Source organism: Andrena cerasifolii, chromosome 6 (assembly GCF_050908995.1).
Source record: "Andrena cerasifolii isolate SP2316 chromosome 6, iyAndCera1_principal, whole genome shotgun sequence".
Taxonomy (NCBI): Eukaryota; Metazoa; Arthropoda; class Insecta; order Hymenoptera; family Andrenidae; genus Andrena; species Andrena cerasifolii.
Window position 1 is genome coordinate 1,263,371 of NC_135123.1, and position 24,410 is coordinate 1,287,780.

A 24,410-nucleotide genomic window follows, 5' to 3' on the forward strand; every position below is an offset into this window, starting at 1 on the left:
CCCAATGTCGCTTAACTTCAGTGATCGGACGAGAACTGGTGTTTTTTTTTTTTTTGAAAAATGTTTATTAACAAAATATTGGACACTCAACGTAAGTAACAGGCGTTAATAAACATCTGAAAAAATTGCCATACAATCTCTTACTTAAAATATTAATAGACTAATTGTTCCACATGGTGGAAACTCTTAGCGAACAATATCGGGAGAAGATTCTTTGATATTATAATATGGTAGCAGTAAAAATTCTAGGAAAGAATTGCACAATTTAACGCCACAGAAGGATGTGGGAACTTATCACGAAGGGGAAAAAACAACCAGAAGGAGGGTAAAAGCCCCATACTCAATCTAACGCCATCCCTAATTTTAAATAAAAACTATGCTAAACTTAGAGATAAAACTAAAAATAAAACCTAAAAAATTAATATATACAGAAGAGCGTAAGCACTGTAATTCCAGTTGGTTACGCCCAATATATATGCATACTAAGAACTACTCAGACTTAACAAATCAATCTCTCCTGTCCTGGAGGTAGTCACGGCGGGCGGCCAGCTCGGCCATATGTGCACTTGAGTCTGAAAGCCACCAGTATTTCTGAAAATTTAGACGGTTGAAGTCTATGCGATCGACTTTCGGAATAACGAGTGAGTACTTAAATCTATCACGGTTGATAATGAGATCTTCATGTGAGAACGCAATTCTCTTATTGGCTTTGTTCCGACGCCAGTGGAAAATTATAGGAATATTGTTAGCATCCTGAATTAAACCTAGGCAGTCGCACATAGGGAAGGCCTGCGGGGTCAGATAGCCTGTAGTAAGCTGTTTAGTGGTTATCGGGATATCTTGATACGCCAGAGCTTGAATGACCGGGTTGTCGATAGTGGGTAAGCTACTAAAATAGTCTCTAGTAAGGGAAATCAGGAAGGAATCTATTCTTGTGATATTTGCTGTATCGTAAAGCACTTGGTTTTTCACATAATACTGCCAATCTGATTCCGGGGAACGGTACAATCTGAGGCAGGCTCTAAGGCATTTTCTTTCTAGGGTTCTGGCTCTCTCCATACAGGTATGGTTAAAATTCCATAAAACTGGAGCTGCGTATGAAATTATTGGCCGAACCAACAACATGTACAGAATTAATTTGGCTTTTTTAGAGAGATGATTATTATAAAAGAGCCTACTATTAGCGAGGAAGGCACGGTTAGCTTTCTGGAGTTGTAAATCGAAATGTTTATTTCCCCTTAGGAGGTAGTCCAACTGCACCCCAAGGTATTTGACCACCTTCTTGTGTGGGATTAACTCTTTGTTAGACGTACCCGGAATTGTGGCCGAAATTTGGAATCGAGCACTACCCGCCTTTGTTCTGGATGAGAGGCTCTTTACCGGTTTCTTAAACAGCACTGTCTCACATTTCTGCGGATTAAGCCGCAAATTCCAGGTCGAATAATATCTGTTGATACAATCTACTGCCGAGTCTAGCTTTTTTTGGACCAGGTCCACTTTATTCCCAGAGGCGTAGACCACCACGTCATCTGCATACGCCAGGAAACCGGCACCACCATTACTATTGAAACCGAATAATCTCGGCAGATCACTCAGGAAGATGTTAAATAAGACCGGCGAATTCACCGTCCCTTGTTGCAGCCCCTCTCGGATCATAAATTCAGTGGAGGATAGACCTACACCGTCCCATGTATGAAAAGATTTCCCCGAAACCATATCCCATATCTGGGAGATCAGCCAGGAGGGAAATTTCTTCTTGTGTAATTTGAAAATCAGCCCATCAAGCCATACGGAATCAAAGGCCTTCTCAATATCCAGAAGGGCGGCTGCCACAAGGTGACCTTTGCCAACGGTAGAATTTAGATCTGACAAAAGTTTATGAACTGCGTGAGTAGTAGAGTGACGATGCCTAAACCCGAATTGATGCGAAGGAATTATGTCATTCTCAACACAGAAGGAAGTAATTTTATCATTAATGATAGCCTCAAAAACCTTACTGAGACTGGGAGTGAGGCTGATGGGCCGATAACTAGACGGGTCAGACGGGTCCTTCTCCTTTTTAAGAATTGGTAAAACTTTTGCCGATTTCCATGCAGTGGGGAAATAGTTCAGGTTTATGGCATTGTTGAACAGGATTGTTAAGTTAATGATTACTATTGCAGGGAGGTGTTTAAGGCAAATCGGTGGTATGCCATCCAATCCACTAGAGGTCTTGTTTGGTAGCTTTTTTAGTTTAAGCACTAAGGAGGGGGGGTTGCAAAAAGGGAATGGGCCCTCGATATCAACCGAAGGGTTGACCGCAGAGCAGTCCGCACTAAAGCGAACTATGCTCCCACCATTGGTCCTAAGCTCGTTGGCTTCCGTCCTAAGGATGGCAACGGAGGTGTCAATCAACTCTTTTAGTTTAGAATCACTATTAAGGTAGCGAGGAGAATTGACCGACTCATAATAGGCTCCTAAAATGTTGAGCTTATCGCCCGGGGCCGAGAAAACTAGGTTGTCCTCAATTACTCCCGCGTTAGTCTTATCACAGCCGCTCCTATTCAACAGCTGCCCATTATCCCGATGGATTCGCAATTCCTTGATCCCCTGCCTTTGTTTAGGACGGAATATAGCATTGATTTTCGGGAAAAAGGTGTCTGAATTTTGGAAATCAATATTTTTTATGACATTGTTCCAATAAGAGTCGGACGCCGATCTAAATTCGGCTTTTAATGCTATAACAATCTCTTTGTGAGCTGCTTTAATATCTCTAGTAAACATCTGTCGAGCTTGGGGGTCAGTAATGTGAAGGTTGTGCAAAAGGGAGACAAGAACCCTTTTATCCTCCTGAAGTTTGCGAATCTTACGGTTAAGGTATCTTAAGGTGTTGCTATAGGGTTTAATGACCGGCACAGATCTGGACATAGAGCGTACAATCGCGTTGTTGATGTCCAAAAGACCTCGATCAATCTCTTCCACCGTTAAATTGCGGTCGTTCGAAACAACGTCCTGATAGTCCCTTTCAATCCCCCTAGTGAAGTCATCCCACCGAGCTGAACGAAAATTATATCGATATGGGCCCTCGTTTGCCCCAGAAAATGGAATACCTCCACACGGTAGTTCAAATACCAGAGAAAGCGCAAGGTGATCGCTATCATAAGGGAGCGTATGGGCCTTACCACTAATACCGTTCAATAGATTTAATCTTGCGTCCGCTAAACATATGTCCAGAAATGTCTGGGCCGGCTTAAACGATGGGACAGCTGTCGTAATTAAATTAAGTTTGTAATCACAGTCATAAGTTGACTCCCATTGACCGAGGTAACGACCCCTGGGATTATCGACTCTGTCTCCCCATACCCTCCTTCTGGCATTGAGATCCCCGGCCAAAATATAAAAAACATTACAGCTAAACAATTTAAGTCTAACAAATAGACTGTCCAGTTCCTCAATGAAAACTGTTCTATTGTCGTTTTTGGCATAGGCGCTAATAAGGATCAAAGAGTTGTTGCCACTAATCGGGATTTTGACTATAGAGTGCTCAAGAATCTCAATGGGGGTGGACGATGGTAAGTTAATCTCCTCAAATTGAATCTCCTTTTTAATTAGTATGGCCGTACCCCCACCTTGAATGGCGTTGGGTCTATCGTTACGGACCAAATTATAGTTTTCGAATACCAAATTATGACTGGGATTCAACTTAGTTTCAGAAATGAAAATGCAATCATGGTCGTATTCCTTGAGGAACTGGAGAAGCTCAAATCTACGATAATTAGCTATCAATGAATTGACATTGATAGCTGCGACTCTAATTTGCGTATTAATAGGACAATTATTCATTATTATTGGCATATATCGCATTCAATAAAAACTCAATATTTGTAGTATTGGTTGCTATCTGTGTTGCAAGTGACTGGAATTGTCTCGTCACGGCCGCTGTAATCTCCTCCATAAGTTTGTTAGCCCATTGGGGAGGGGTAAAGATGTCAGTGTGGTCCTGAGGTCGTTGACTTCCACTTGCCAAAGGAGGTGGGAATGGCGTCTGAGTATGGTGTGTGGTTGTGGATATCCTTGGTTTCGTAGCGAGAGGGTGAGGCCTGGCTGTGCTAGCCGCTTGAGCATAGGAAACAGACCCTCTGATAGTCGACGAAACGTTACTGATTTTTTGAAGGCTCGTACGTTGTTTGAGCATTCTGTGCTCTTGTTTCTTTGCTGATGCAAATTTTAAAAAGGGGCAGCCCTTGTAAGAAGCCGGATGTCCTGGCAGATTGCAGTTGGCACATTTGAGCGATGATCTATTGTCCGTGGAGCCAATAACACAAGTTCCCGGTGGATGTGATTGCGCACATTTCACGCATCTATATGGCAGATGACAGTTTTTACTAGCGTGACCCAGGCGCTGACAATTTCTGCACTGGAATAGGTCTGCTTTCTTGAGGTGCTCCCATTTTACACGCTGGTAAGCTAGCGTTTTGATTTTAAAGAGCTCCACCGTTTTGCTCTTGCTCGATAGCTGTACCAAAAAATGATATCTGTCCGGTTGTGCCTTGTTGAAAATGAACTTTGTTAGGCTGATAATCTCTACGTCAGAAAGCTGTAGGTCCGAAATCTCCAGTTTAATGTCATCGGGTTCGAAGGAGCCTCTAATGCCCTTGAGCACTACCGATTTAGGCTTGAGATGTTTCGGAGTGTAAGTATAAAATTGAATTTTCATCTCAAGAAGTTTATCACAGATAAGCTTGTGATGTTCTAAGCTATTAACGAAGATGGAATGGGCCTTAAAATCTGTTTCTTTAATTAAAAAATCAGGTTTATTGATGTTCAATGAAGTTGCCACTTTGATTAAATCATTAATCGAAGATTCTAGCGTGTTGATGGGAGGGGGTTTTGCAACTTTCCTATTTATATTTAATGCTGGCCCAGAAATATCTTGCTCATCCAAATCGTGGTCCATATCATTCTCCGGTTGTAGCGGTTGAAATCGATTCTTCTCCAGCTGGGTGAGATGCAGGGAAGAAGGCTTCTCTGATGGTTTGCACGTTTTCTTTGGGAAGGACCAGCCACGAGAACTGGTGTTTTACAGACATAGAATGGTCGTTGGTAAAAATACGGTTTTATTTATCGAAGAAATTGGTACTTACGTTGACAATGAGTGGAAATGAATTTCTGACAGGTCCGCACTACAAAGAAACGGACAGAGAAGTGAAGCTAAATAAAATAGTTTAATATACTCACTGTCATAGTTACAAACTGCAAAAATGGAGGGGTATGAAAAAAATACTACCAACAACACGCGGTATTCCCAAGCGGTCACCCATCCAAGTACTAACCACGCCCAATGTCGCTTAACTTCAGTGATCGGACGAGAACTGGTGTTTTACAGACATAGAATGGTCGTTGGTAAAAATACGGTTTTATTTATCGAAGAAATTGGTACTAACATTGACAATGAGTGAAAATGAATTTCTGACAGGTCCGCACTACAAAGAAACGGACAGAGAAGTGAAGCTAAATAAAATAGTTTAGAATAGTCACTGTCATAGTTGGAAACTGCAAAATTGGAGCGGTATGAAGAAAATACTACCAACAACACGCGGTATTCCCAAGCGGTCACCCATCCAAGTACTAACCACGCCCAATGTCGCTTAACTTCAGTGATCGGACGAGAACTGGTGTTTTACAGACATAGAATGGTCGTTGGTAAAAATACGGTTTTATTTATCGAAGAAATTGGTAGTTACGTTGACAATGAGTGGAAATGAATTTCTGACAGGTCCGCACTACAAAAAAACGGACAGAGAAGTGGAGCTAAATGAAACAGTTTAGAATAGTCACTGTCATAGTTGGAAACTGCAAAATTGGAGCGGTATGAAGAAAATACTACCAACAACACGCGGTATTCCCAAGCGGTCACCCATCCAAGTACTAACCACGCCCAATGTCGCTTAACTTCAGTTATCGGACGAGAACTGGTGTTTTACAGACATAGAATGGTCGTTGGTAAAAATACGGTTTTATTTATCGAAGAAATTGGTACTTACGTTGACAATGAGTGGAAATGAATTTCTGACAGGTCCGCACTACAAAGAAACGGACAGAGAAGTGAAGCTAAATAAAATAGTTTAATATACTCACTGTCATAGTTACAAACTGCAAAAATGGAGGGGTATGAAAAAAATACTACCAACAACACGCGGTATTCCCAAGCGGTCACCCATCCAAGTACTAACCACGCCCAATGTCGCTTAACTTCAGTGATCGGACGAGAACTGGTGTTTTACAGACATAGAATGGTCGTTGGTAAAAATACGGTTTTATTTATCGAAGAAATTGGAACTAACATTAACAATGAGTGGAAATGAATTTCTGACAGGTCCGCACTACAAAAAAACGGACAGAGAGGTGGAGCTAAATGAAACAGTTTAGAATAGTCACTGTCATAGTTGGAAACTGCAAAATTGGAGCGGTATGAAGAAAATACTACCAACAACACGCGGTATTCCCAAGCGGTCAACCTTCCAAGTACTAACCACGCCCAATGTCGCTTAACTTCAGTGATCGGACGAGAACTGGTGTTTTACAGACATAGAATGGTCGTTGGTAAAAATACGGTTTTATTTATCGAAGAAATTGGTACTTACGTTGACAATGAGTGGAAATGAATTTCTGACAGGTCCGCACTACAAAAAAACCGACAGAGAAGTGAAGCTAAATAAAATAGTTTAGAATAGTCACTGTCATAGTTACAAACTGCAAAAACGGAGCGGTATGAAGAAAATACTACCAACAACACGCGGTATTCCCAAGCGGTCAACCTTCCAAGTACTAACCACGCCCAATGTCGCTTAACTTCAGTGATCGGACGAGAACTGGTGTTTTACAGACATAGAATGGTCGTTGGTAAAAATACGGTTTTATTTATCGAAGAAATTGGAACTAACATTAACAATGAGTGGAAATGAATTTCTGACAGGTCCGCACTACAAAAAAACGGACAGAGAAGTGGAGCTAAATGAAACAGTTTAGAATAGTCACTGTCATAGTTGGAAACTGCAAAATTGGAGCGGTATGAAGAAAATAGTACCAACAACACGCGGTATTCCCAAGCGGTCACCCATTCAAGTACTAACCACGCCCAATGTCGCTTAACTTCAGTGATCGGACGAGAACTGGTGTTTTACAGACATAGAATGGTCGTTGGTAAAAATACGGTTTTATTTATCGAAGAAATTGGAACTAACATTAACAATGAGTGGAAATGAATTTCTGACAGGTCCGCACTACAAAAAAACGGACAGAGAGGTGGAGCTAAATGAAACAGTTTAGAATAGTCACTGTCATAGTTGGAAACTGCAAAATTGGAGCGGTATGAAGAAAATACTACCAACAACACGCGGTATTCCCAAGCGGTCAACCTTCCAAGTACTAACCACGCCCAATGTCGCTTAACTTCAGTGATCGGACGAGAACTGGTGTTTTACAGACATAGAATGGTCGTTGGTAAAAATACGGTTTTATTTATCGAAGAAATTGGTACTTACGTTGACAATGAGTGGAAATGAATTTCTGACAGGTCCGCACTACAAAAAAAAACCGACAGAGAAGTGAAGCTAAATCAAATAGTTTAATATACTCACTGTCATAGTTACAAACTGCAAAAATGGAGCGGTATGAAGAAAATACTACCAACAACACGCGGTATTCCCAAGCGGTCACCCATCCAAGTACTAACCACGCCCAATGTCGCTTAACTTCAGTGATCGGACGAGAACTGGTGTTTTACAGACATAGAATGGTCGTTGGTAAAAATACGGTTTTATTTATCGAAGATATAGGAACTAACATTAACAATGAGTGGAAATGAATTTCTGACAGGTCCGCACTACAGAAAAACGGACAGAGAAGTGGAGCTAAATGAAACAGTTTAGAATAGTCACTGTCATAGTTGGAAACTGCAAAATTGGAGCGGTATGAAGAAAATACTACCAACAACACGCGGTATTCCCAAGCGGTCAACCTTCCAAGTACTAACCACGCCCAATGTCGCTTAACTTCAGTGATCGGACGAGAACTGGTGTTTTACAGACATAGAATGGTCGTTGGTAAAAATACGGTTTTATTTATCGAAGAAATTGGTACTTACGTTGACAATGAGTGGAAATGAATTTCTGACAGGTCCGCACTACAAAAAAAAACCGACAGAGAAGTGAAGCTAAATCAAATAGTTTAATATACTCACTGTCATAGTTACAAACTGCAAAAATGGAGCGGTATGAAGAAAATACTACCAACAACACGCGGTATTCCCAAGCGGTCACCCATCCAAGTACTAACCACGCCCAATGTCGCTTAACTTCAGTGATCGGACGAGAACTGGTGTTTTACAAACATAGAATGGTCGTTGGTAAAAATACGGTTTTATTTATCGAAGAAATTGGTACTTACGTTGACAATGAGTGGAAATGAATTTCTGACAGGTCCGCACTACAAAGAAACGGACAGAGAAGTGAAGCTAAATAAAATAGTTTAATATACTCACTGTCATAGTTACAAACTGCAAAAATGGAGGGGTATGAAAAAAATACTACCAACAACACGCGGTATTCCCAAGCGGTCACCCATCCAAGTACTAACCACGCCCAATGTCGCTTAACTTCAGTGATCGGACGAGAACTGGTGTTTTACAGACATAGAATGGTCGTTGGTAAAAATACGGTTTTATTTATCGAAGAAATAGGAACTAACATTAACAATGAGTGGAAATGAATTTCTGACAGGTCCGCACTACAGAAAAACGGACAGAGAAGTGGAGCTAAATGAAACAGTTTAGAATAGTCACTGTCATAGTTGGAAACTGCAAAATTGGAGCGGTATGAAGAAAATACTACCAACAACACGCGGTATTCCCAAGCGGTCAACCTTCCAAGTACTAACCACGCCCAATGTCGCTTAACTTCAGTGATCGGACGAGAACTGGTGTTTTACAGACATAGAATGGTCGTTGGTAAAAATACGGTTTTATTTATCGAAGAAATTGGTACTAACATTGACAATGAGTGAAAATGAATTTCTGACAGGTCCGCACTACAAAGAAACGGACAGAGAAGTGAAGCTAAATAAAATAGTTTAGAATAGTCACTGTCATAGTTGGAAACTGCAAAATTGGAGCGGTATGAAGAAAATACTACCAACAACACGCGGTATTCCCAAGCGGTCACCCATCCAAGTACTAACCACGCCCAATGTCGCTTAACTTCAGTGATCGGACGAGAACTGGTGTTTTACAGACATAGAATGGTCGTTGGTAAAAATACGGTTTTATTTATCGAAGAAATTGGAACTAACATTAACAATGAGTGGAAATGAATTTCTGACAGGTCCGCACTACAAAAAAACGGACAGAGAAGTGGAGCTAAATGAAACAGTTTAGAATAGTCACTGTCATAGTTACAAACTGCAAAAATGGAGTGGTATGAAAAAAATACTACCAACAACACGCGGTATTCCCAAGCGGTCACCCATCCAAGTACTAACCACGCCCAATGTCGCTTAACTTCAGTGATCGGACGAGAACTGGTGTTTTACAGACATAGAATGGTCGTTGGTAAAAATACGGTTTTATTTATCGAAGAAATTGGTACTTACGTTGACAATGAGTGGAAATGAATTTCTGACAGGTCCGCACTACAAAGAAACGGACAGAGAAGTGAAGCTAAATAAAATAGTTTAATATACTCACTGTCATAGTTACAAACTGCAAAAATGGAGGGGTATGAAAAAAATACTACCAACAACACGCGGTATTCCAAAGCGGTCACCCATCCAAGTACTAACCACGCCCAATGTCGCTTAACTTCAGTGATCGGACGAGAACTGGTGTTTTACAGACATAGAATGGTCGTTGGTAAAAATACGGTTTTATTTATCGAAGAAATAGGAACTAACATTAACAATGAGTGGAAATGAATTTCTGACAGGTCCGCACTACAGAAAAACGGACAGAGAAGTGGAGCTAAATGAAACAGTTTAGAATAGTCACTGTCATAGTTGGAAACTGCAAAATTGGAGCGGTATGAAGAAAATACTACCAACAACACGCGGTATTCCCAAGCGGTCAACCTTCCAAGTACTAACCACGCCCAATGTCGCTTAACTTCAGTGATCGGACGAGAACTGGTGTTTTACAGACATAGAATGGTCGTTGGTAAAAATACGGTTTTATTTATCGAAGAAATTGGTACTAACATTGACAATGAGTGAAAATGAATTTCTGACAGGTCCGCACTACAAAGAAACGGACAGAGAAGTGAAGCTAAATAAAATAGTTTAGAATAGTCACTGTCATAGTTGGAAACTGCAAAATTGGAGCGGTATGAAGAAAATACTACCAACAACACGCGGTATTCCCAAGCGGTCACCCATCCAAGTACTAACCACGCCCAATGTCGCTTAACATCAGTGATCGGACGAGAACTGGTGTTTTACAGACATAGAATGGTCGTTGGTAAAAATACGGTTTTATTTATCGAAGAAATTGGTAGTTACGTTGACAATGAGTGGAAATGAATTTCTGACAGGTCTGCACTACAAAAAAACCGACAGAGAAGTGAAGCTAAATAAAATAGTTAAGAATACTCACTGTCATAGTTACAAACTGCAAAAATGGAGGGGTATGAAAAAAATACTACCAACAACACGCGGTATTCCCAAGCGGTCACCCATCCAAGTACTAACCACGCCCAATGTCGCTTAACTTCAGTGATCGGACGAGAACTGGTGTTTTACAGACATAGAATGGTCGTTGGTAAAAATACGGTTTTATTTATCGAAGAAATTGGTAGTTACGTTGACAATGAGTGGAAATGAATTTCTGACAGGTCTGCACTACAAAAAAACCGACAGAGAAGTGAAGCTAAATAAAATAGTTAAGAATACTCACTGTCATAGTTACAAACTGCAAAAATGGAGGGGTATGAAGAAAATACTACCAACAACACGCGGTATTCCCAAGCGGTCAACCTTCCAAGTACTAACCACGCCCAATGTCGCTTAACTTCAGTGATCGGACGAGAACTGGTGTTTTACAGACATAGAATGGTCGTTGGTAAAAATACGGTTTTATTTATCGAAGAAATTGGTACTTACGTTGACAATGAGTGGAAATGAATTTCTGACAGGTCCGCACTACAAAGAAACGGACAGAGAAGTGAAGCTAAATAAAATAGTTTAATATACTCACTGTCATAGGTACAAACTGCAAAAATGGAGGGGTATGAAAAAAATACTACCAACAACACGCGGTATTCCCAAGCGGTCACCCATCCAAGTACTAACCACGCCCAATGTCGCTTAACTTCAGTGATCGGACGAGAACTGGTGTTTTACAGACATAGAATGGTCGTTGGTAAAAATACGGTTTTATTTATCGAAGATATAGGAACTAACATTAACAATGAGTGGAAATGAATTTCTGACAGGTCCGCACTACAGAAAAACGGACAGAGAAGTGGAGCTAAATGAAACAGTTTAGAATAGTCACTGTCATAGTTGGAAACTGCAAAATTGGAGCGGTATGAAGAAAATACTACCAACAACACGCGGTATTCCCAAGCGGTCAACCTTCCAAGTAATAACCACGCCCAATGTCGCTTAACTTCAGTGATCGGACGAGAACTGGTGTTTTACAGACATAGAATGGTCGTTGGTAAAAATACGGTTTTATTTATCGAAGAAATTGGTACTTACGTTGACAATGAGTGGAAATGAATTTCTGACAGGTCCGCACTACAAAAAAAAACCGACAGAGAAGTGAAGCTAAATCAAATAGTTTAATATACTCACTGTCATAGTTACAAACTGCAAAAATGGAGCGGTATGAAGAAAATACTACCAACAACACGCGGTATTCCCAAGCGGTCACCCATCCAAGTACTAACCACGCCCAATGTCGCTTAACTTCAGTGATCGGACGAGAACTGGTGTTTTACAAACATAGAATGGTCGTTGGTAAAAATACGGTTTTATTTATCGAAGAAATTGGTACTTACGTTGACAATGAGTGGAAATGAATTTCTGACAGGTCCGCACTACAAAGAAACGGACAGAGAAGTGAAGCTAAATAAAATAGTTTAATATACTCACTGTCATAGTTACAAACTGCAAAAATGGAGGGGTATGAAAAAAATACTACCAACAACACGCGGTATTCCCAAGCGGTCACCCATCCAAGTACTAACCACGCCCAATGTCGCTTAACTTCAGTGATCGGACGAGAACTGGTGTTTTACAGACATAGAATGGTCGTTGGTAAAAATACGGTTTTATTTATCGAAGAAATAGGAACTAACATTAACAATGAGTGGAAATGAATTTCTGACAGGTCCGCACTACAGAAAAACGGACAGAGAAGTGGAGCTAAATGAAACAGTTTAGAATAGTCACTGTCATAGTTGGAAACTGCAAAATTGGAGCGGTATGAAGAAAATACTACCAACAACACGCGGTATTCCCAAGCGGTCAACCTTCCAAGTACTAACCACGCCCAATGTCGCTTAACTTCAGTGATCGGACGAGAACTGGTGTTTTACAGACATAGAATGGTCGTTGGTAAAAATACGGTTTTATTTATCGAAGAAATAGGAACTAACATTAACAATGAGTGGAAATGAATTTCTGACAGGTCCGCACTACAGAAAAACGGACAGAGAAGTGGAGCTAAATGAAACAGTTTAGAATAGTCACTGTCATAGTTGGAAACTGGAAAATTGGAGCGGTATGAAGAAAATACTACCAACAACACGCGGTATTCCCAAGCGGTCAACCTTCCAAGTACTAACCACGCCCAATGTCGCTTAACTTCAGTGATCGGACGAGAACTGGTGTTTTACAGACATAGAATGGTCGTTGGTAAAAATACGGTTTTATTTATCGAAGAAATTGGTACTAACATTGACAATGAGTGAAAATGAATTTCTGACAGGTCCGCACTACAAAGAAACGGACAGAGAAGTGAAGCTAAATAAAATAGTTTAGAATAGTCACTGTCATAGTTGGAAACTGCAAAATTGGAGCGGTATGAAGAAAATACTACCAACAACACGCGGTATTCCCAAGCGGTCACCCATCCAAGTACTAACCACGCCCAATGTCGCTTAACATCAGTGATCGGACGAGAACTGGTGTTTTACAGACATAGAATGGTCGTTGGTAAAAATACGGTTTTATTTATCGAAGAAATTGGTAGTTACGTTGACAATGAGTGGAAATGAATTTCTGACAGGTCTGCACTACAAAAAAACCGACAGAGAAGTGAAGCTAAATAAAATAGTTAAGAATACTCACTGTCATAGTTACAAACTGCAAAAATGGAGGGGTATGAAAAAAATACTACCAACAACACGCGGTATTCCCAAGCGGTCACCCATCCAAGTACTAACCACGCCCAATGTCGCTTAACTTCAGTGATCGGACGAGAACTGGTGTTTTACAGACATAGAATGGTCGTTGGTAAAAATACGGTTTTATTTATCGAAGAAATTGGTAGTTACGTTGACAATGAGTGGAAATGAATTTCTGACAGGTCTGCACTACAAAAAAACCGACAGAGAAGTGAAGCTAAATAAAATAGTTAAGAATACTCACTGTCATAGTTACAAACTGCAAAAATGGAGGGGTATGAAGAAAATACTACCAACAACACGCGGTATTCCCAAGCGGTCAACCTTCCAAGTACTAACCACGCCCAATGTCGCTTAACTTCAGTGATCGGACGAGAACTGGTGTTTTACAGACATAGAATGGTCGTTGGTAAAAATACGGTTTTATTTATCGAAGAAATTGGTACTAACATTGACAATGAGTGAAAATGAATTTCTGACAGGTCCGCACTACAAAGAAACGGACAGAGAAGTGAAGCTAAATAAAATAGTTTAATATACTCACTGTCATAGTTACAAACTGCAAAAATGGAGGGGTATGAAAAAAATACTACCAACAACACGCGGTATTCCCAAGCGGTCACCCATCCAAGTACTAACCACGCCCAATGTCGCTTAACTTCAGTGATCGGACGAGAACTGGTGTTTTACAGACATAGAATGGTCGTTGGTAAAAATACGGTTTTATTTATCGAAGAAATTGGAACTAACATTAACAATGAGTGGAAATGAATTTCTGACAGGTCCGCACTACAAAAAAACGGACAGAGAAGTGGAGCTAAATGAAACAGTTTAGAATAGTCACTGTCATAGTTGGAAACTGCAAAATTGGAGCGGTATGAAGAAAATACTACCAACAACACGCGGTATTCCCAAGCGGTCACCCATCCAAGTACTAACCACGCCCAATGTCGCTTAACTTCAGTGATCGGACGAGTACTGGTGTTTTACAGACATAGAATGGTCGTTGGTAAAAATACGGTTTTATTTATCGAAGAAATTGGTAGTTACGTTGACAATGAGTGGAAATGAATTTCTGACAGGTCCGCACTACAAAAAAACCGACAGAGAAGTGAAGCTAAATAAAATAGTTAAGAATACTCACTGTCATAGTTACAAACTGCAAAAATCGAGGGGTATGAAAAAAATACTACCAACAACACGCGGTATTCCCAAGCGGTCACCCATCCAAGTACTAACCACGCCCAATGTCGCTTAACTTCAGTGATCGGACGAGAACTGGCGTTTTACAGACATAGAATGGTCGTTGGTAAAAATACGGTTTTATTTATCGAAGAAATTGGTACTTACGTTGACAATGAGTGGAAATGAATTTCTGACAGGTCCGCACTACAAAGAAACGGACAGAGAAGTGAAGCTAAATAAAATAGTTTAATATACTCACTGTCATAGTTACAAACTGCAAAAATGGAGGGGTATGAAAAAAATACTACCAACAACACGCGGTATTCCCAAGCGGTCACCCATCCAAGTACTAACCACGCCCAATGTCGCTTAACTTCAGTGATCGGACGAGAACTGGTGTTTTACAGACATAGAATGGTCGTTGGTAAAAATACGGTTTTATTTATCGAAGAAATTGGAACTAACATTAACAATGAGTGGAAATGAATTTCTGACAGGTCCGCACTACAAAAAAACGGACAGAGAAGTGGAGCTAAATGAAACAGTTTAGAATAGTCACTGTCATAGTTGGAAACTGCAAAATTGGAGCGGTATGAAGAAAATACTACCAACAACACGCGGTATTCCCAAGCGGTCACCCATCCAAGTACTAACCACGCCCAATGTCGCTTAACTTCAGTGATCGGACGAGTACTGGTGTTTTACAGACATAGAATGGTCGTTGGTAAAAATACGGTTTTATTTATCGAAGAAATTGGTAGTTACGTTGACAATGAGTGGAAATGAATTTCTGACAGGTCCGCACTACAAAAAAACCGACAGAGAAGTGAAGCTAAATAAAATAGTTAAGAATACTCACTGTCATAGTTACAAACTGCAAAAATCGAGGGGTATGAAAAAAATACTACCAACAACACGCGGTATTCCCAAGCGGTCACCCATCCAAGTACTAACCACGCCCAATGTCGCTTAACTTCAGTGATCGGACGAGAACTGGCGTTTTACAGACATAGAATGGTCGTTGGTAAAAATACGGTTTTATTTATCGAAGAAATTGGTACTTACGTTGACAATGAGTGGAAATGAATTTCTGACAGGTCCGCACTACAAAGAAACGGACAGAGAAGTGAAGCTAAATAAAATAGTTTAATATACTCACTGTCATAGTTACAAACTGCAAAAATGGAGGGGTATGAAAAAAATACTACCAACAACACGCGGTATTCCCAAGCGGTCACCCATCCAAGTACTAACCACGCCCAATGTCGCTTAACTTCAGTGATCGGACGAGAACTGGTGTTTTACAGACATAGAATGGTCGTTGGTAAAAATACGGTTTTATTTATCGAAGAAATTGGAACTAACATTAACAATGAGTGGAAATGAATTTCTGACAGGTCGGCACTACAAAAAAACGGACAGAGAAGTGGAGCTAAATGAAACAGTTTAGAATAGTCACTGTCATAGTTGGAAACTGCAAAATTGGAGCGGTATGAAGAAAATACTACCAACAACACGCGGTATTCCCAAGCGGTCACCCATCCAAGTACTAACCACGCCCAATGTCGCTTAACTTCAGTGATCGGACGAGAACTGGTGTTTTACAGACATAGAATGGTCGTTGGTAAAAATACGGTTTTATTTATCGAAGAAATTGGTACTTACGTTGACAATGAGTGGAAATGAATTTCTGACAGGTCCGCACTACAAAGAAACGGACAGAGAAGTGAAGCTAAATAAAATAGTTTAATATACTCACTGTCATAGTTACAAACTGCAAAAATGGAGGGGTATGAAAAAAATACTACCAACAACACGCGGTATTCCCAAGCGGTCACCCATCCAAGTACTAACCACGCCCAATGTCGCTTAACTTCAGTGATCGGACGAGAACTGGTGTTTTACAGACATAGAATGGTCGTTGGTAAAAATACGGTTTTATTTATCGAAGAAATAGGAACTAACATTAACAATGAGTGGAAATGAATTTCTGACAGGTCCGCACTACAGAAAAACGGACAGAGAAGTGGAGCTAAATGAAACAGTTTAGAATAGTCACTGTCATAGTTGGAAACTGCAAAATTGGAGCGGTATGAAGAAAATACTACCAACAACACGCGGTATTCCCAAGCGGTCAACCTTCCAAGTACTAACCACGCCCAATGTCGCTTAACTTCAGTGATCGGACGAGAACTGGTGTTTTACAGACATAGAATGGTCGTTGGTAAAAACACGGTTTTATTTATCGAAGAAATTGGTACTAACATTGACAATGAGTGAAAATGAATTTCTGACAGGTCCGCACTACAAAGAAACGGACAGAGAAGTGAAGCTAAATAGAATAGTTTAGAATAGTCACTGTCATAGTTGGAAACTGCAAAATTGGAGCGGTATGAAGAAAATACTACCAACAACACGCGGTATTCCCAAGCGGTCACCCATCCAAGTACTAACCACGCCCAATGTCGCTTAACTTCAGTGATCGGACGAGAACTGGTGTTTTACAGACATAGAATGGTCGTTGGTAAAAATACGGTTTTATTTATCGAAGAAATTGGAACTAACATTAACAATGAGTGGAAATGAATTTCTGACAGGTCCGCACTACAAAAAAACGGACAGAGAAGTGGAGCTAAATGAAACAGTTTAGAATAGTCACTGTCATAGTTACAAACTGCAAAAATGGAGGGGTATGAAAAAAATACTACCAACAACACGCGGTATTCCCAAGCGGTCACCCATCCAAGTACTAACCACGCCCAATGTCGCTTAACTTCAGTGATCGGACGAGAACTGGTGTTTTACAGACATAGAATGGTCGTTGGTAAAAATACGGTTTTATTTATCGAAGAAATAGGAACTAACATTAACAATGAGTGGAAATGAATTTCTGACAGGTCCGCACTACAAAAAAAAAACCGACAGAGAAGTGAAGCTAAATCAAATAGTTTAATATACTCACTGTCATAGTTACAAACTGCAAAAATGGAGCGGTATGAAGAAAATACTACCAACAACACGCGGTATTCCCAAGCGGTCACCCATCCAAGTACTAACCACGCCCAATGTCGCTTAACTTCAGTGATCGGACGAGAACTGGTGTTTTACAGACATAGAATGGTCGTTGGTAAAAATACGGTTTTATTTATCGAAGAAATTGGTACTCACGTTGACAATGAGTGGAAATGAATTTCTGACAGGTCCGCACTACAAAAAAAACGACAGAGAAGTGAAGCTAAATAAAATAGTTTAGAATAGTCACTGTCATAGTTACAAACTGCAAAAACGGAGCGGTATGAAAAAAATACTACCAACAACACGCGGTATTCCCAAGCGGTCACCCATCCAAGTACTAACCACGTTCAATGTCGCTTAAATTCAGTGATGGGACGAGAACTGGTGTTTTACAGACATAGAATGGTCGTTGGTAAAAATACGGTTTTATTTATCGAAGAAATTGGTACTTACGTTGACAATGAGTGGAAATGAATTTCCGACAGGTCCGTACTACAAAGAAACGGACAGAGAAGTGAAGCTAAATAAAATAGTTTAGAATAGTCACTGTCATAGTTACAAACTGCAAAAATGGAGCGGTATGAAAAAAATACTACCAACAACACGCGGTATTCCCAAGCGGTCACCCATCCAAGTACTAACCACGCCCAATGTCGCTTAACTTCAGTGATCGCACGAGAACTGGTGTTTTACAGACATAGAATGGTTGTTGGTAAAAATACGGTTTTATTTATCGAAAAACTTGGTACTTACGTTGACAATGAGTGAAAATGAATTTCTGACAGGTCTGCACTACAAAGAAACGGACAGAGAAGTGAAGCTAAATAAAATAGTTTAGAATAGTCACTGTCATAGTTGGAAACTGCAAAATTGGAGCGGTATGAAGAAAATACTACCAACAACACGCGGTATTCCCAAGCGGTCACCAATCCAAGTACTAACCACGCCCAATGTCGCTTAAATTCAGTGATGGGACGAGAACTGGTGTTTTACAGACATAGAATGGTCGTTGGTAAAAATACAGTTTTATTTATCGAAGAAATTGGTACTAACATTGACAATGAGTGAAAATGAATTTCTGACAGGTCCGCACTACAAAGAAACGGACAGAGAAGTGAAGCTAAATAAAATAGTTTAGAATAGTCACTGTCATAGTTACAAACTGCAAAAATGGAGCGGTATGAAAAAAATACTACCAACAACACGCGGTATTCCCAAGCGGTCACCCATCCAAGTACTAACCACGCCCAATGTCGCTTAACTTCAGTGATCGGACGAGAACTGGTGTTTTACAGACATAGAATGGTCGTTGGTAAAAATACGGTTTTATTTATCGAAAAACTTGGTACTTACGTTGACAATGAGTGAAAATGAATTTCTGACAGGTCCGCACTACAAAGAAACGGACAGAGAAGTGAAGCTAAATAAAATAGTTTAGAATAGTCACTGTCATAGTTGGAAACTGCAAAATTGGAGCGGTATGAAGAAAATACTACCAACAACACGCGGTATTCCCAAGCGGTCACCAATCCAAGTACTAACCACGCCCAATGTCGCTTAAATTCAGTGATGGGACGAGAACTGGTGTTTTACAGACATAGAATGGTCGTTGGTAAAAATACGGTTTTATTTATCGAAGAAATTGGTACTTACGTTGACAATGAGTGGAAATGAATTTCCGACAGGTCCGTACTACAAAGAAACGGACAGAGAAGTGAAGCTAAATAAAATAGTTTAGAATAGTCACTGTCATAGTTACAAACTGCAAAAATGGAGCGGTATGAAAAAAATACTACCAACAACACGCGGTATTCCCAAGCGGTCACCCATCCAAGTACTAACCACGCCCAATGTCGCTTAACTTCAGTGATCGGACGAGAACTGGTGTTTTACAGACATAGAATGGTCGTTGGTAAAAATACGGTTTTATTTATCGAAAAACTTGGTACTTACGTTGACAATGAGTGAAAATGAATTTCTGACAGGTCCGCACTACAAAGAAACGGACAGAGAAGTGAAGCTAAATAAAATAGTTTAGAATAGTCACTGTCATAGTTACAAACTGCAAAAATGGAGCGGTATGAAAAAAATACTACCAACAACACGCGGTATTCCCAAGCGGTCAACCTTCCAAGTACTAACCACGCCCAATGTCGCTTAACTTCAGTGATCGGACGAGAACTGGTGTTTTACAGACATAGAATGGTCGTTGGTAAAAATACAGTTTTATTTATCGAAGAAATTGGTACTAACATTGACAATGAGTGAAAATGAATTTCTGACAGGTCCGCACTACAAAGAAACGGACAGAGAAGTGAAGCTAAATAAAATAGTTTAGAATAGTCACTGTCATAGTTACAAACTGCAAAAATGGAGCGGTATGAAAAAAATACTACCAACAACACGCGGTATTCCCAAGCGGTCAACCTTCCAAGTACTAACCACGCCCAATGTCGCTTAACTTCAGTGATCGGACGAGAACTGGTGTTTTACAGACATAGAATGGTCGTTGGTAAAAATACAGTTTTATTTATCGAAGAAATTGGTACTAACATTGACAATGAGTGAAAATGAATTTCTGACAGGTCCGCACTACAAAGAAACGGACAGAGAAGTGAAGCTAAATAAAATAGTTTAGAATAGTCACTGTCATAGTTGGAAACTGCAAAATTGGAGCGGTATGAAGAAAATACTACCAACAACACGCGGTATTCCCAAGCGGTCACCAATCCAAGTACTAACCACGCCCAATGTCGCTTAAATTCAGTGATGGGACGAGAACTGGTGTTTTACAGACATAGAATGGTCGTTGGTAAAAATACGGTTTTATTTATCGAAGAAATTGGTACTTACGTTGACAATGAGTGGAAATGAATTTCCGACAGGTCCGTACTACAAAGAAACGGACAGAGAAGTGAAGCTAAATAAAATAGTTTAGAATAGTCACTGTCATAGTTACAAACTGCAAAAATGGAGCGGTATGAAAAAAATACTACCAACAACACGCGGTATTCCCAAGCGGTCACCCATCCAAGTACTAACCACGCCCAATGTCGCTTAACTTCAGTGATCGGACGAGAACTGGTGTTTTACAGACATAGAATGGTCGTTGGTAAAAATACGGTTTTATTTATCGAAAAACTTGGTACTTACGTTGACAATGAGTGAAAATGAATTTCTGACAGGTCCGCACTACAAAGAAACGGACAGAGAAGTGAAGCTAAATAAAATAGTTTAGAATAGTCACTGTCATAGTTGGAAACTGCAAAATTGGAGCGGTATGAAGAAAATACTACCAACAACACGCGGTATTCCCAAGCGGTCACCAATCCAAGTACTAACCACGCCCAATGTCGCTTAAATTCAGTGATGGGACGAGAACTGGTGTTTTACAGACATAGAATGGTCGTTGGTAAAAATACGGTTTTATTTATCGAAGAAATTGGTACTTACGTTGATAATGAGTGGAAATGAATTTCTGACAGGTCCGCACTACAAAAAAACCGACAGAGAAGTGAAGCTAAATAAAATAGTTAAGAATACTCACTGTCATAGTTACAAACTGCAAAAACGGAGCGGTATGAAGAAAATACTACCAACAACACGCGGTATTCCCAAGCGGTCACCCATCCAAGTACTAACCACGCCCAATGTCGCTTAACTTCAGTGATCGGACGAGAACTGGTGTTTTACAGACATAGAATGGTCGTTGGTAAAAATACGGTTTTATTTATCGAAGAAATTGGTACTCACGTTGACAATGAGTGGAAATGAATTTCTGACAGGTCCGCACTACAAAAAAAACGACAGAGAAGTGAAGCTAAATAAAATAGTTTAGAATAGTCACTGTCATAGTTACAAACTGCAAAAACGGAGCGGTATGAAAAAAATACTACCAACAACACGCGGTATTCCCAAGCGGTCACCCATCCAAGTACTAACCACTTTCAATGTCGCTTAAATTCAGTGATGGGACGAGAACTGGTGTTTTACAGACATAGAATGGTCGTTGGTAAAAATACGGTTTTATTTATCGAAGAAATTGGTACTTACGTTGACAATGAGTGGAAATGAATTTCCGACAGGTCCGTACTACAAAGAAACGGACAGAGAAGTGAAGCTAAATAAAATAGTTTAGAATAGTCACTGTCATAGTTACAAACTGCAAAAATGGAGCGGTATGAAAAAAATACTACCAACAACACGCGGTATTCCCAAGCGGTCAACCTTCCAAGTACTAACCACGCCCAATGTCGCTTAACTTCAGTGATCGGACGAGAACTGGTGTTTTACAGACATAGAATGGTCGTTGGTAAAAATACAGTTTTATTTATCGAAGAAATTGGTACTAACATTGACAATGAGTGAAAATGAATTTCTGACAGGTCCGCACTACAAAGAAACGGACAGAGAAGTGAAGCTAAATAAAATAGTTTAGAATAGTCACTGTCATAGTTACAAACTGCAAAAATGGAGCGGTATGAAAAAAATACTACCAACAACACGCGGTATTCCCAAGCGGTCAACCTTCCAAGTACTAACCACGCCCAATGTCGCTTAACTTCAGTGATCGGACGAGAACTGGTGTTTTACAGACATAGAATGGTCGTTGGTAAAAATACAGTTTTATTTATCGAAGAAATTGGTACTAACATTGACAATGAGTGAAAATGAATTTCTGACAGGTCCGCACTACAAAGAAACGGACAGAGAAGTGAAGCTAAATAAAATAGTTTAGAATAGTCACTGTCATAGTTGGAAACTGCAAAATTGGAGCGGTATGAAGAAAATACTACCAACAACACGCGGTATTCCCAAGCGGTCACCAATCCAAGTACTAACCACGCCCAATGTCGCTTAAATTCAGTGATGGGACGAGAACTGGTGTTTTACAGACATAGAATGGTCGTTGGTAAAAATACGGTTTTATTTATCGAAGAAATTGGTACTTACGTTGACAATGAGTGGAAATGAATTTCCGACAGGTCCGTACTACAAAGAAACGGACAGAGAAGTGAAGCTAAATAAAATAGTTTAGAATAGTCACTGTCATAGTTACAAACTGCAAAAATGGAGCGGTATGAAAAAAATACTACCAACAACACGCGGTATTCCCAAGCGGTCACCCATCCAAGTACTAACCACGCCCAATGTCGCTTAACTTCAGTGATCGGACGAGAACTGGTGTTTTACAGACATAGAATGGTCGTTGGTAAAAATACGGTTTTATTTATCGAAAAACTTGGTACTTACGTTGACAATGAGTGAAAATGAATTTCTGACAGGTCCGCACTACAAAGAAACGGACAGGGAAGTGAAGCTAAATAAAATAGTTTAGAATAGTCACTGTCATAGTTGGAAACTGCAAAATTGGAGCGGTATGAAGAAAATACTACCAACAACACGCGGTATTCCCAAGCGGTCACCAATCCAAGTACTAACCACGCCCAATGTCGCTTAAATTCAGTGATGGGACGAGAACTGGTGTTTTACAGACATAGAATGGTCGTTGGTAAAAATACGGTTTTATTTATCGAAGAAATTGGTACTTACGTTGATAATGAGTGGAAATGAATTTCTGACAGGTCCGCACTACAAAAAAACCGACAGAGAAGTGAAGCTAAATAAAATAGTTAAGAATACTCACTGTCATAGTTACAAACTGCAAAAACGGAGCGGTATGAAAAAAATACTACCAACAACACGCGGTATTCCCAAGCGGTCAACCTTCCAAGTACTAACCACGCCCAATGTCGCTTAAATTCAGTGATGGGACGAGAACTGGTGTTTTACAGACATAGAATGGTCGTTGGTAAAAATACGGTTTTATTTATCGAAGAAATTGGTACTTACGTTGACAATGAGTGGAAATGAATTTCTGACAGGTCCGCACTACAAAAAAAACGACAGAGAAGTGAAGCTAAATAAAATAGTTTAGAATAGTCACTGTCATAGTTACAAACTGCAAAAACGGAGCGGTATGAAAAAAATACTACCAACAACACGCGGTATTCCCAAGCGGTCAACCTTCCAAGTACTAACCACGCCCAATGTCGCTTAACTTCAGTGATCGGACGAGAACTGGTGTTTTACAGACATAGAATGGTCGTTGGTAAAAATACAGTTTTATTTATCGAAGAAATTGGTACTAACATTGACAATGAGTGAAAATGAATTTCTGACAGGTCCGCACTACAAAGAAACGGACAGAGAAGTGAAGCTAAATAAAATAGTTTAGAATAGTCACTGTCATAGTTACAAACTGCAAAAATGGAGCGGTATGAAAAAAATACTACCAACAACACGCGGTATTCCCAAGCGGTCAACCTTCCAAGTACTAACCACGCCCAATGTCGCTTAACTTCAGTGATCGGACGAGAACTGGTGTTTTACAGACATAGAATGGTCGTTGGTAAAAATACGGTTTTATTTATCGAAGAAATTGGTACTTACGTTGACAATGAGTGGAAATGAATTTCCGACAGGTCCGTACTACAAAGAAACGGACAGAGAAGTGAAGCTAAATAAAATAGTTTAGAATAGTCACTGTCATAGTTACAAACTGCAAAAATGGAGCGGTATGAAAAAAATACTACCAACAACACGCGGTATTCCCAAGCGGTCAACCTTCCAAGTACTAACCACGCCCAATGTCGCTTAACTTCAGTGATCGGACGAGAACTGGTGTTTTACAGACATAGAATGGTCGTTGGTAAAAATACAGTTTTATTTATCGAAGAAATTGGTACTAACATTGACAATGAGTGAAAATGAATTTCTGACAGGTCCGCACTACAAAGAAACGGACAGAGAAGTGAAGCTAAATAAAAT

At 40.0% G+C, this 24,410-nt stretch overlaps 36 non-coding genes and 28 pseudogenes across 36 annotated transcripts; all 64 read right to left on the minus strand.

Annotated features, from left to right (window-relative positions):
* Positions 1 to 5,263: 5,263 nt before the first annotated feature.
* On the minus strand, positions 5,264 to 5,384 carry LOC143370661 (5S ribosomal RNA). Its single transcript, XR_013085768.1, has one exon. It is a non-coding gene; the product is annotated as a 5S ribosomal RNA (ribosomal RNA).
* A 179-nt stretch (positions 5,385 to 5,563) lies between these two features.
* LOC143370663 (5S ribosomal RNA) lies at positions 5,564 to 5,684 on the minus strand. The gene has a single exon (XR_013085769.1). It is a non-coding gene; the product is annotated as a 5S ribosomal RNA (ribosomal RNA).
* A 179-nt stretch (positions 5,685 to 5,863) lies between these two features.
* Positions 5,864 to 5,984, minus strand: LOC143370840 (5S ribosomal RNA). The gene has a single exon (XR_013085939.1). It is a non-coding gene; the product is annotated as a 5S ribosomal RNA (ribosomal RNA).
* A 179-nt stretch (positions 5,985 to 6,163) lies between these two features.
* On the minus strand, positions 6,164 to 6,284 carry LOC143370665 (5S ribosomal RNA). Its single transcript, XR_013085771.1, has one exon. It is a non-coding gene; the product is annotated as a 5S ribosomal RNA (ribosomal RNA).
* Positions 6,285 to 6,463: 179 nt separating this feature from the next.
* LOC143370941 (5S ribosomal RNA) lies at positions 6,464 to 6,584 on the minus strand (annotated as a pseudogene).
* Positions 6,585 to 6,763: 179 nt separating this feature from the next.
* Positions 6,764 to 6,884, minus strand: LOC143370942 (5S ribosomal RNA; annotated as a pseudogene).
* Positions 6,885 to 7,063: 179 nt separating this feature from the next.
* Positions 7,064 to 7,184, minus strand: LOC143370781 (5S ribosomal RNA). The gene has a single exon (XR_013085884.1). It is a non-coding gene; the product is annotated as a 5S ribosomal RNA (ribosomal RNA).
* Positions 7,185 to 7,363: 179 nt separating this feature from the next.
* On the minus strand, positions 7,364 to 7,484 carry LOC143370943 (5S ribosomal RNA; annotated as a pseudogene).
* Positions 7,485 to 7,665: 181 nt separating this feature from the next.
* On the minus strand, positions 7,666 to 7,786 carry LOC143370666 (5S ribosomal RNA). The gene has a single exon (XR_013085772.1). It is a non-coding gene; the product is annotated as a 5S ribosomal RNA (ribosomal RNA).
* A 179-nt stretch (positions 7,787 to 7,965) lies between these two features.
* Positions 7,966 to 8,086, minus strand: LOC143370944 (5S ribosomal RNA; annotated as a pseudogene).
* Positions 8,087 to 8,267: 181 nt separating this feature from the next.
* LOC143370776 (5S ribosomal RNA) lies at positions 8,268 to 8,388 on the minus strand. Its single transcript, XR_013085879.1, has one exon. It is a non-coding gene; the product is annotated as a 5S ribosomal RNA (ribosomal RNA).
* A 179-nt stretch (positions 8,389 to 8,567) lies between these two features.
* LOC143370667 (5S ribosomal RNA) lies at positions 8,568 to 8,688 on the minus strand. Its single transcript, XR_013085774.1, has one exon. It is a non-coding gene; the product is annotated as a 5S ribosomal RNA (ribosomal RNA).
* Positions 8,689 to 8,867: 179 nt separating this feature from the next.
* Positions 8,868 to 8,988, minus strand: LOC143370945 (5S ribosomal RNA; annotated as a pseudogene).
* A 179-nt stretch (positions 8,989 to 9,167) lies between these two features.
* On the minus strand, positions 9,168 to 9,288 carry LOC143370668 (5S ribosomal RNA). The gene has a single exon (XR_013085775.1). It is a non-coding gene; the product is annotated as a 5S ribosomal RNA (ribosomal RNA).
* Positions 9,289 to 9,467: 179 nt separating this feature from the next.
* On the minus strand, positions 9,468 to 9,588 carry LOC143370669 (5S ribosomal RNA). The gene has a single exon (XR_013085776.1). It is a non-coding gene; the product is annotated as a 5S ribosomal RNA (ribosomal RNA).
* Positions 9,589 to 9,767: 179 nt separating this feature from the next.
* Positions 9,768 to 9,888, minus strand: LOC143370800 (5S ribosomal RNA). The gene has a single exon (XR_013085902.1). It is a non-coding gene; the product is annotated as a 5S ribosomal RNA (ribosomal RNA).
* A 179-nt stretch (positions 9,889 to 10,067) lies between these two features.
* LOC143370946 (5S ribosomal RNA) lies at positions 10,068 to 10,188 on the minus strand (annotated as a pseudogene).
* Positions 10,189 to 10,367: 179 nt separating this feature from the next.
* LOC143370820 (5S ribosomal RNA) lies at positions 10,368 to 10,488 on the minus strand. The gene has a single exon (XR_013085920.1). It is a non-coding gene; the product is annotated as a 5S ribosomal RNA (ribosomal RNA).
* A 179-nt stretch (positions 10,489 to 10,667) lies between these two features.
* Positions 10,668 to 10,788, minus strand: LOC143370671 (5S ribosomal RNA). Its single transcript, XR_013085778.1, has one exon. It is a non-coding gene; the product is annotated as a 5S ribosomal RNA (ribosomal RNA).
* A 179-nt stretch (positions 10,789 to 10,967) lies between these two features.
* LOC143370948 (5S ribosomal RNA) lies at positions 10,968 to 11,088 on the minus strand (annotated as a pseudogene).
* A 179-nt stretch (positions 11,089 to 11,267) lies between these two features.
* On the minus strand, positions 11,268 to 11,388 carry LOC143370672 (5S ribosomal RNA). Its single transcript, XR_013085779.1, has one exon. It is a non-coding gene; the product is annotated as a 5S ribosomal RNA (ribosomal RNA).
* A 179-nt stretch (positions 11,389 to 11,567) lies between these two features.
* On the minus strand, positions 11,568 to 11,688 carry LOC143370996 (5S ribosomal RNA; annotated as a pseudogene).
* A 181-nt stretch (positions 11,689 to 11,869) lies between these two features.
* On the minus strand, positions 11,870 to 11,990 carry LOC143370777 (5S ribosomal RNA). Its single transcript, XR_013085880.1, has one exon. It is a non-coding gene; the product is annotated as a 5S ribosomal RNA (ribosomal RNA).
* A 179-nt stretch (positions 11,991 to 12,169) lies between these two features.
* On the minus strand, positions 12,170 to 12,290 carry LOC143370674 (5S ribosomal RNA). Its single transcript, XR_013085780.1, has one exon. It is a non-coding gene; the product is annotated as a 5S ribosomal RNA (ribosomal RNA).
* A 179-nt stretch (positions 12,291 to 12,469) lies between these two features.
* On the minus strand, positions 12,470 to 12,590 carry LOC143370949 (5S ribosomal RNA; annotated as a pseudogene).
* Positions 12,591 to 12,769: 179 nt separating this feature from the next.
* LOC143370950 (5S ribosomal RNA) lies at positions 12,770 to 12,890 on the minus strand (annotated as a pseudogene).
* A 179-nt stretch (positions 12,891 to 13,069) lies between these two features.
* LOC143370822 (5S ribosomal RNA) lies at positions 13,070 to 13,190 on the minus strand. Its single transcript, XR_013085922.1, has one exon. It is a non-coding gene; the product is annotated as a 5S ribosomal RNA (ribosomal RNA).
* Positions 13,191 to 13,369: 179 nt separating this feature from the next.
* On the minus strand, positions 13,370 to 13,490 carry LOC143370675 (5S ribosomal RNA). The gene has a single exon (XR_013085781.1). It is a non-coding gene; the product is annotated as a 5S ribosomal RNA (ribosomal RNA).
* Positions 13,491 to 13,669: 179 nt separating this feature from the next.
* LOC143370952 (5S ribosomal RNA) lies at positions 13,670 to 13,790 on the minus strand (annotated as a pseudogene).
* A 179-nt stretch (positions 13,791 to 13,969) lies between these two features.
* LOC143370676 (5S ribosomal RNA) lies at positions 13,970 to 14,090 on the minus strand. The gene has a single exon (XR_013085782.1). It is a non-coding gene; the product is annotated as a 5S ribosomal RNA (ribosomal RNA).
* Positions 14,091 to 14,269: 179 nt separating this feature from the next.
* On the minus strand, positions 14,270 to 14,390 carry LOC143370814 (5S ribosomal RNA). Its single transcript, XR_013085915.1, has one exon. It is a non-coding gene; the product is annotated as a 5S ribosomal RNA (ribosomal RNA).
* A 179-nt stretch (positions 14,391 to 14,569) lies between these two features.
* Positions 14,570 to 14,690, minus strand: LOC143370778 (5S ribosomal RNA). The gene has a single exon (XR_013085881.1). It is a non-coding gene; the product is annotated as a 5S ribosomal RNA (ribosomal RNA).
* A 179-nt stretch (positions 14,691 to 14,869) lies between these two features.
* LOC143370677 (5S ribosomal RNA) lies at positions 14,870 to 14,990 on the minus strand. Its single transcript, XR_013085783.1, has one exon. It is a non-coding gene; the product is annotated as a 5S ribosomal RNA (ribosomal RNA).
* Positions 14,991 to 15,169: 179 nt separating this feature from the next.
* Positions 15,170 to 15,290, minus strand: LOC143370815 (5S ribosomal RNA). Its single transcript, XR_013085916.1, has one exon. It is a non-coding gene; the product is annotated as a 5S ribosomal RNA (ribosomal RNA).
* A 179-nt stretch (positions 15,291 to 15,469) lies between these two features.
* Positions 15,470 to 15,590, minus strand: LOC143370780 (5S ribosomal RNA). The gene has a single exon (XR_013085883.1). It is a non-coding gene; the product is annotated as a 5S ribosomal RNA (ribosomal RNA).
* Positions 15,591 to 15,769: 179 nt separating this feature from the next.
* LOC143370678 (5S ribosomal RNA) lies at positions 15,770 to 15,890 on the minus strand. The gene has a single exon (XR_013085784.1). It is a non-coding gene; the product is annotated as a 5S ribosomal RNA (ribosomal RNA).
* Positions 15,891 to 16,069: 179 nt separating this feature from the next.
* On the minus strand, positions 16,070 to 16,190 carry LOC143370679 (5S ribosomal RNA). The gene has a single exon (XR_013085785.1). It is a non-coding gene; the product is annotated as a 5S ribosomal RNA (ribosomal RNA).
* Positions 16,191 to 16,369: 179 nt separating this feature from the next.
* LOC143370680 (5S ribosomal RNA) lies at positions 16,370 to 16,490 on the minus strand. Its single transcript, XR_013085786.1, has one exon. It is a non-coding gene; the product is annotated as a 5S ribosomal RNA (ribosomal RNA).
* A 179-nt stretch (positions 16,491 to 16,669) lies between these two features.
* Positions 16,670 to 16,790, minus strand: LOC143370953 (5S ribosomal RNA; annotated as a pseudogene).
* A 179-nt stretch (positions 16,791 to 16,969) lies between these two features.
* On the minus strand, positions 16,970 to 17,090 carry LOC143370681 (5S ribosomal RNA). The gene has a single exon (XR_013085787.1). It is a non-coding gene; the product is annotated as a 5S ribosomal RNA (ribosomal RNA).
* A 179-nt stretch (positions 17,091 to 17,269) lies between these two features.
* LOC143370683 (5S ribosomal RNA) lies at positions 17,270 to 17,390 on the minus strand. The gene has a single exon (XR_013085789.1). It is a non-coding gene; the product is annotated as a 5S ribosomal RNA (ribosomal RNA).
* Positions 17,391 to 17,572: 182 nt separating this feature from the next.
* On the minus strand, positions 17,573 to 17,693 carry LOC143370684 (5S ribosomal RNA). The gene has a single exon (XR_013085790.1). It is a non-coding gene; the product is annotated as a 5S ribosomal RNA (ribosomal RNA).
* Positions 17,694 to 17,872: 179 nt separating this feature from the next.
* LOC143371038 (5S ribosomal RNA) lies at positions 17,873 to 17,993 on the minus strand (annotated as a pseudogene).
* A 179-nt stretch (positions 17,994 to 18,172) lies between these two features.
* Positions 18,173 to 18,293, minus strand: LOC143370817 (5S ribosomal RNA). Its single transcript, XR_013085918.1, has one exon. It is a non-coding gene; the product is annotated as a 5S ribosomal RNA (ribosomal RNA).
* A 179-nt stretch (positions 18,294 to 18,472) lies between these two features.
* LOC143371018 (5S ribosomal RNA) lies at positions 18,473 to 18,593 on the minus strand (annotated as a pseudogene).
* Positions 18,594 to 18,772: 179 nt separating this feature from the next.
* Positions 18,773 to 18,893, minus strand: LOC143370685 (5S ribosomal RNA). The gene has a single exon (XR_013085791.1). It is a non-coding gene; the product is annotated as a 5S ribosomal RNA (ribosomal RNA).
* Positions 18,894 to 19,072: 179 nt separating this feature from the next.
* Positions 19,073 to 19,193, minus strand: LOC143371019 (5S ribosomal RNA; annotated as a pseudogene).
* A 179-nt stretch (positions 19,194 to 19,372) lies between these two features.
* On the minus strand, positions 19,373 to 19,493 carry LOC143370686 (5S ribosomal RNA). Its single transcript, XR_013085792.1, has one exon. It is a non-coding gene; the product is annotated as a 5S ribosomal RNA (ribosomal RNA).
* Positions 19,494 to 19,672: 179 nt separating this feature from the next.
* On the minus strand, positions 19,673 to 19,793 carry LOC143370954 (5S ribosomal RNA; annotated as a pseudogene).
* A 179-nt stretch (positions 19,794 to 19,972) lies between these two features.
* LOC143370955 (5S ribosomal RNA) lies at positions 19,973 to 20,093 on the minus strand (annotated as a pseudogene).
* A 179-nt stretch (positions 20,094 to 20,272) lies between these two features.
* LOC143371020 (5S ribosomal RNA) lies at positions 20,273 to 20,393 on the minus strand (annotated as a pseudogene).
* A 179-nt stretch (positions 20,394 to 20,572) lies between these two features.
* LOC143370687 (5S ribosomal RNA) lies at positions 20,573 to 20,693 on the minus strand. The gene has a single exon (XR_013085793.1). It is a non-coding gene; the product is annotated as a 5S ribosomal RNA (ribosomal RNA).
* A 179-nt stretch (positions 20,694 to 20,872) lies between these two features.
* Positions 20,873 to 20,993, minus strand: LOC143371021 (5S ribosomal RNA; annotated as a pseudogene).
* Positions 20,994 to 21,172: 179 nt separating this feature from the next.
* Positions 21,173 to 21,293, minus strand: LOC143370688 (5S ribosomal RNA). The gene has a single exon (XR_013085794.1). It is a non-coding gene; the product is annotated as a 5S ribosomal RNA (ribosomal RNA).
* A 179-nt stretch (positions 21,294 to 21,472) lies between these two features.
* Positions 21,473 to 21,593, minus strand: LOC143371049 (5S ribosomal RNA; annotated as a pseudogene).
* Positions 21,594 to 21,772: 179 nt separating this feature from the next.
* On the minus strand, positions 21,773 to 21,893 carry LOC143370956 (5S ribosomal RNA; annotated as a pseudogene).
* A 179-nt stretch (positions 21,894 to 22,072) lies between these two features.
* On the minus strand, positions 22,073 to 22,193 carry LOC143370957 (5S ribosomal RNA; annotated as a pseudogene).
* Positions 22,194 to 22,372: 179 nt separating this feature from the next.
* On the minus strand, positions 22,373 to 22,493 carry LOC143371023 (5S ribosomal RNA; annotated as a pseudogene).
* A 179-nt stretch (positions 22,494 to 22,672) lies between these two features.
* LOC143370690 (5S ribosomal RNA) lies at positions 22,673 to 22,793 on the minus strand. Its single transcript, XR_013085795.1, has one exon. It is a non-coding gene; the product is annotated as a 5S ribosomal RNA (ribosomal RNA).
* Positions 22,794 to 22,972: 179 nt separating this feature from the next.
* LOC143371024 (5S ribosomal RNA) lies at positions 22,973 to 23,093 on the minus strand (annotated as a pseudogene).
* A 179-nt stretch (positions 23,094 to 23,272) lies between these two features.
* Positions 23,273 to 23,393, minus strand: LOC143371007 (5S ribosomal RNA; annotated as a pseudogene).
* A 179-nt stretch (positions 23,394 to 23,572) lies between these two features.
* LOC143370958 (5S ribosomal RNA) lies at positions 23,573 to 23,693 on the minus strand (annotated as a pseudogene).
* A 179-nt stretch (positions 23,694 to 23,872) lies between these two features.
* On the minus strand, positions 23,873 to 23,993 carry LOC143370959 (5S ribosomal RNA; annotated as a pseudogene).
* A 179-nt stretch (positions 23,994 to 24,172) lies between these two features.
* LOC143370960 (5S ribosomal RNA) lies at positions 24,173 to 24,293 on the minus strand (annotated as a pseudogene).
* Positions 24,294 to 24,410: the final 117 nt, after the last annotated feature.